At 39.5% G+C, this 7,114-nt stretch overlaps 1 non-coding gene across 1 annotated transcript; it reads right to left on the minus strand.

Moving 5' to 3' along the window:
• Window positions 1-6,581: 6,581 nt before the first annotated feature.
• LOC112712378 (small nucleolar RNA R71) lies at window positions 6,582-6,689 on the minus strand. Its single transcript, XR_003157774.1, has one exon. It is a non-coding gene; the product is annotated as a small nucleolar RNA R71 (small nucleolar RNA).
• Between the last annotated feature and the right edge of the window lie 425 nt (window positions 6,690-7,114).

Below are 7,114 nucleotides of genomic sequence, written 5' to 3' on the forward strand. Positions count from 1 at the left end.
GGATAGCCGTGCCGTGACAGGGTGCGTTGAACATTTCCACTGAGAGGATGGGAGGTAGCCACTGACAACGGTGAAACCCTTGCATACAGCTTGCCATGGAAAGGAGTAAGAAGGATTGGATGAAGACAGTAGGAAAGCAGAGAGACAGAAGGGACAAGCATCTTCATACGCTTATCTGAAATTCCCACCAGTGAATTACATAAGTATCTCTATCTTTATCTTTATGTTTTATTCATACATCATCCATAACCATTCTAGGGTTTAACGCCAGAAAGGGGCACCAGACTGGCGTTAAATGCCATGAAAGGGCAAGAAGTTGGCGTTAAACGCCAGAAATGGGCACCTGCTCGGCGTTTAACGCCAGAATTGGCACAAAGAGCAATTTTGCTCGCCACTTAGTGCAGGGATGACTTTTCCTTGACACCTCAGGATCTGTGGACCCCACAGGATCCCCACCTACCCCACCACTCTCTCTCTTCTTCACCCATTCACCAATCACCTCAACACCTCTTCCCCAAAAACCCTTCACCTATCAAATCCCATCTTTCTCTTCACCACTCAAATCCATCCTTCATAAAACCCCACCTACCTCACCACTCAAATTCAAACCACTTTCCCTCCCAAACCCACCCATACATGACCGAACCATGAACCCCCCACTCCTATATAAACCCTTCTTCACTCCTTCATTTTCACACAACCTAAACACTACTTCTCCCCCTTTTGGCCGAACACAAAGCCATTCCCTTCTCTCTCCTTTATTCTTCTTCTACTCTCTTCTTTCTTCTTTTGCTCGAGGACGAGCAAACCTTTTAAGTTTGGTGTGGTAAAAGCATTGCTTTTTGTTTTTCCATAACCATTTATGGCATCCAAGGCTGGAGAAACCTCTAGAAAGAGGAAAGGGAAGGCAAACGCTTCCACCTCCGAGTCATGGGAGATGGAGAGATTCATCTCAAGGGTGCATCAAGACCACTTCTATGAAGTTGTGACCTTGAAGAAGGTGATCCCCGAGGTCCCTTTCAAACTCAAAAAGAGTGAATATCCGGAGATCCGACATGAGATCCGAAGAAGAGGTTGGGAAGTTCTTACCAACCCCATTCAACAAGTCGGAATCTCAATAGTTCAAGAGTTCTATGCCAATGCATGGATCACCAAGAACCATGATCAAAGTGTGAACCCGGATCCAAAGAATTGGCTTACTATGGTTCGGGGGAAATACTTGGATTTTAGTCCGGAAAATGTAAGGTTGGCATTCAACTTGCCCATGATGCAAGGAGATGAACATCCTTACACTAGAAGGGTCAACTTTGATCAAAGGTTGGACCAAGTCCTCACAGTCATTTGTGAAGAGGACGCCCAATGGAAGAGAGATTCAAGAGGAAAGCTGGTTCAATTGAGAAGGCATGACCTCAAACCCGTGGCTAGGGGATGGTTGGAGTTTATCCAACGCTCAATCATTCCCACTAGCAACCGGTCCGAAGTTACTATAGATCGGGCTATCATGATTCATAGCATCATGATTGGAGAAGAAATAGAAGTTCATGAGGTGATATCCCAAGAACTTTATAAGGTGGCGGACAAGTCCTCTACCTTGGCAAGGTTAGCCTTTCCTCATCTCATTTGTCACCTCTGTTATTCAGTTGGAGTTGACATAGAGGGAGACATCCCCATTGAGGAGGACAAGCCCATCACTAAGAAGAGGATGGAGCAAACAAGAGACCCCTCTCATCATCCAATCCCTGAGATGCCTCAAGGGATGCACTTTCCTCCACAAAACTATTGGGAGCAACTAAATACCTCCCTAGGAGAATTGAGTTCCAACATGGGACAACTAAGGGTGGAGCACCAAGAACATTCCATCCTCTTCCATGAAATTAGAGAAGATCAAAGAATCATGAAAGAGGAGCAACAAAGACAAGGAAGAGACATTGAGGAGCTCAAGCACTCCATAGGATCTTCAAGAGGAAGAACAAGCCGCCATCACTAAGGTGGACCCGTTCTTTAATTTCCTTGTTCTTTATTTTTCTATTTTTCGAAAATTATGCTTGTGTTTATCTATGTTTGTGTCTTGTGATCATTAGTGTCTTAGTGTCTATGCCTTAAAGTTATGAATGTCCTATGAATCCATCACATTTCTTAAATGAAAAATGTTCTTAATTGAAAAAAGAGAAGAATTGCATGAATTTTGAATTTTATAACAGTTTAATTATTTTGATGTGGTGGCAACATTTTTGTTCTCTGAATGTATGCTTAAACAGTGCATATGTCTTTTGAATTTGTGGTTCATGAATGTTGGCTCTTGAAAGAATGATGAAAAAGGAGACATGTTACTAAGGATCTGAAAAATCATAAAAATGATTCTTGAAGCAAGAAAAAGCAGTGAATACAAAAAAAAAATTTCGAAAAAAAAGGGAGAAAAAAAAACGAAAAAAAAGAGAAAAAGAAAGAAATAAAGTTGTGATCCAAGGCAAAAAGAGTGTGCTTAAGAACCCTGGACACCTCTAGTTGGGGACTCTAGCAAAGCTGAGTCACAATCTGAAAAGGTTCACCCAATTATGTGTCTGTGGCATGTATGTATCCGGTGTAATACTGGAAGACAGAGTGCTTTGGGCCACGGCCAAGACTCAATAAGTAGCTGTGTTCAAGAATCATCATACTTAACTAGGAGAATCAATGACACTATCTGGATTCTGAGTTCCTAAAGAAGCCAATCATTCTGAATTTCAAAGGATAGAGTGAGATGCCAAAACTATTCAGAGGCAAAAAGCTAAAAGCCCCGCTCATCTAATTAATACTGATCTTCATAGATGTTTTTGGAATTCATTGTATATTCTCTTCTTTTTATCTTATTTGGTTTTCAGTTGCTTAGGGACAAGCAACAATTTAAGTTTGGTGTTGTGATGAGCGGATAATTTGTACACTTTTTGGCATTGTTTTTAGTATATTTTTAGTATGATTTAGTTAGTTTTTAGTATATTTTTATTAGTTTTTTGTTAAAATTCACTTTTCTGGACTTTACTATGAGTTTGTGTGTTTTTTTGTGATTTCAGGTATTTTCTGGCTGAAATTGAGGGACCTGAGCAAAAATCTGATTCAGAGACTAAAAAGGACTGCAGATGCTGTTGGATTCTGACCTCCCTGCACTCGAAGTAGATTTTCTGGAGCTACAGATACCAAATTGGCGCGCACTCAATGGCGTTGGAAAGTAGACATCCTGGGCTTTCCAGCAATATATGATAGTCCATACTTTGCCCAAGATTTGATGGCCCAAACCGGCGTTCAAAGTCACCCTCAGAATTCCCAGCGTTAAACGCCGGAACTGGCACAAGAATGGGAGTTAAACGCCCAAACTGGCATAAAAGCTGGCGTTTAACTCCATGAAGAGTCTCTACACGAAAATGCTTCAATGCTCAGCCCAAGCACACACCAAGTGGGCCCGGAAGTGGATTTCTATGTCATTTACTCATATCTGTAAACCCTAGGCTACTAGTTCTCTATATATAGGACCTTTTACTATTGTATTTTCATCTTTGGATCATTTTTCGATCTTAGGATCATCTTTGGACATCTAGTTCTTAGATCAGATCTTGGTTCTTCTGGTTCCCTCTCTGGGGCCGAGGCCAATGATCACACTATCACTTATGTATTTTCAACGGTGGAGTTTCTACACACCACAGATTAAGGTGTGGAGCTCTGCTGTACCTCGAGTATTAATGCAATTACTATTGTTCTTCTATTCAATTCCGCTTGTTCTTGTTCTAAGATATCACTTGTTCTTCAACTTGATGAATGTGATGATCCGTGACACTCATCATCATTCTCACCTATGAACGCGTGCCTGACAACCACCTCCGTTCTACCTTAGATTGGGTGGATATCTCTTGGATTCTTTAACCGGAATCTTCGTGGTATAAGCTAGAACTGATGGCGGCATTCAAGAGAATCCGGAAGGTCTAAACCTTGTCTGTGGTATTCTGAGTAGGATTCGATGATTGAATGACTGTGACGAGCTTCAAACTCCTGAGGGCGGGGCGTTAGTGACAGACGCAAAAGAATCACTGGATTCTATTCCGGCCTGATTGAGAACCGACAGATGGATAGCCGTGCCGTGACAGGGTGCGTTGAACATTTCCACTGAGAGGATGGGAGGTAGCCACTGACAACGGTGAAACCCTTGCATACAGCTTGCCATGGAAAGGAGTAAGAAGGATTGGATGAAGACAGTAGGAAAGCAGAGAGATGGAAGGGACAAGCATCTTCATACGCTTATCTGAAATTCCCACCAGTGAATTACATAAGTATCTCTATCTTTATCTTTATGTTTTATTCATACATCATCCATAACCATTTGAGTTTGCCTGACTAAGATTTACAAGGTGACCATAGCTTGCTTCATACCAACAATATCTGTGGGATCGACCCTTACTCGCGTAAGGTTTATTACTTGGACGACCCAGTACACTTGCTGGTTAGTTGTGCGAAGTTGTGATAAAGAGTTGAGATTACAATTGTGCGTACCATGTTGATGGCGCCATTGATGATCACAATTTTGCCCACCAAGTTTTTGGTGCCGTTGCCGGGGATTGTTGAGTTTGGACAACTGACGGTTCATCTTGTTGCTTAGATTAGGTTTTTTTTCTTCTTCAGAGTTCTTAAGAATGAATTCTAGTGTTTCAAGGTGATATTCTTATCATCACCAAAGCTGATTGATTCTCATCAATTTAGCTCTTGAATGCAATGTCCTGCTGAAGCTTGACTAGCCATGTCTAATTCCTTTAGACTGAAGCTTTAGATTAACATTGCATGATTCCTGGAATTCTCATTAAGAATTTTGATATCTTTATTTTCTTTTTCCACTTAATTTTCGAAAAAAAACCAAAAAATTACAAAATCATAAAAACCAAAAATATTGTATGTTTCTTGTTGAGTCTAGAGTCTCATGTTAAGTTTGGTGTCAATTGCATGTTTCTGTTCTTCTTGCATTCATTCATGTGTTTTAAGGATCTTCAAGTTATTCTTGATGATTTTCTTGCTCTGATCTTTAAATTCTCTTGACTTGAGTGTTTTGTTGTTTCTCATATGCATTCTCATTTTGTTAGTGTCAATGGTATACAAACTGCTAAGTTTGGTGTCTTGCATGCATTGTTATTTGATTTTAGTTGCATTTTGATTATTCCTCATATAAAAAATCCAAAAATATTTTTAATTTGTGTCTTTTCAAGTCAATAGTACAGAGAATTGAAGATTCAGAACATACAGCAGAGGAATTACACAGAAAAAGCTGGGCGTTCAAAACGCCCAGTGAGGAAGACAAACTGGCGTTTAACGCCCAAAAGGGTAGTGCTTTGGGCGTTAAACGCCAGAATGTGCACCATTCTGGGCGTTTAACGCCAGGATGGCACAAGAGGGAAGATTTTGTTTTCAAATCAAATTTTTTTTTTTTTAGTTTTCAAAATCTTTTCAAAATCAAATCTTTTTCAAATCAATTCTTTTTCAAAATCAATTTCTTTCCATTTTCAAAGATACTTGCTATCAATTAATGATTTGATTCAACATTTCAAGTATGTTGCCTTTTCTTTTGAGAAAGGTTTAATGTTTGAATCATATCTTTTCTTGTTAGCCAAGTTATTAATTTTTAAAATCAAATCTTTTTAAAATATTTTTCAAATCTTTTTAAAACCAATCATATATTTTTAATAACATATTTTTCAAAATAGTTCTCAATCATATCTTTTTTATTTTCGAATTTCAAAATCTTTTTCAAAAATCACTTGATTTCTTTTCCACTCTTAAATTAAAGTTTTTCAAAATGTTTTTTAAAATCTTTTTAATATTTTCAAAAATTTCTTCCCCTCTTCTCACATCCTTCTATTTATGGACTAACACTATTCCTCAATGAACAATTCGAACTCCATCTCTCTTGATAAGTTCGAATTCTTTTACCTCTGCCTTCTATTTTTCTTTTCCTCTGACACCTCAAGGAATCTCTATACTGTGACGTAGAGGATTCCATATTTTCTTGTTTTCTTCTCTTTCATATGAGCAGGAGCAAAGACAAAAGCATTCTTGTTGAGGCTGACCCTGAAACTGAAAGGACCTTGAAGCGAAAGTTAAGAGAAGCTAAGGCACAATTCTCTGTAGAGGAACTAACAGAAATCTTCAAAGAAGAAGAACCCATGGCAGCCGAAAACAACAACATTGCCAACAATGCAAGGAAGATGCTGGGTGACTTTACTGCACCTACTCCCGACTTCTATGGGAGAAGCATCTCTATCCCTGCCATTGGAGCAAACAACTTTGAGCTTAAGCCTCAATTGGTTTCTCTAATGCAACAGAATTGCAAGTTCCATGGACTTCCATTGGAAGATCCCCATCAGTTTTTAGCTGAATTCTTGCAAATCTGTGACACTGTCAAGACTAATGGGGTTGACCCTGAGGTCTACAGACTTATGCTATTCCCTTTTGCTGTAAGAGACAGAGCTAGGACATGGTTGGACTCACAACCTAAAGAAAGCCTGAACTCTTGGGAAAAGCTAGTCAATGCCTTCTTGGCAAAGTTCTTTCCACCTCAAAAATTGAGTAAGCTTAGAGTGGAAGTCCAAACCTTCAGACAGAAGGAAGGAGAATCCCTCTATGAAGCTTGGGAAAGATACAAACAATTAATCAGAAAGTGTCCCTCTGATATGCTTTCTGAATGGAGCATCATAGGTATTTTCTATGACGGTCTGTCTGAACTGTCCAAGATGTCTTTGGATAGCTCTGCTGGAGGATCTCTTCATCTGAAGAAGACGCATACAGAAGCTCAAGAACTAATTGAAATGGTTGCAAATAACCAATTCATGTACACTTCTGAAAGGAATCCTGTGAACAATGGGACAAATCAGAAGAAAGGAGTTCTTGAGATTGATACTCTGAATGCCATATTGGCTCAGAACAAAATATTGACCCAGCAAGTCAATATGATTTCTCAAAGTCTGTCTGGAATGCAAAATGCACCAAGCAGTACTAAGGAAGCTTCATCTGAAGAATAAGCTTATGATCCTGAAAACCCTTCAATGGAAGAGGTGAATTACATGGGAGAACCCTATGGAAACACCTATAATCCTTCATGGAG

This window comes from Arachis hypogaea, chromosome 1 (genome assembly GCF_003086295.3).
Source record: "Arachis hypogaea cultivar Tifrunner chromosome 1, arahy.Tifrunner.gnm2.J5K5, whole genome shotgun sequence".
NCBI lineage: Eukaryota > Viridiplantae > Streptophyta > Magnoliopsida > Fabales > Fabaceae > Arachis > Arachis hypogaea.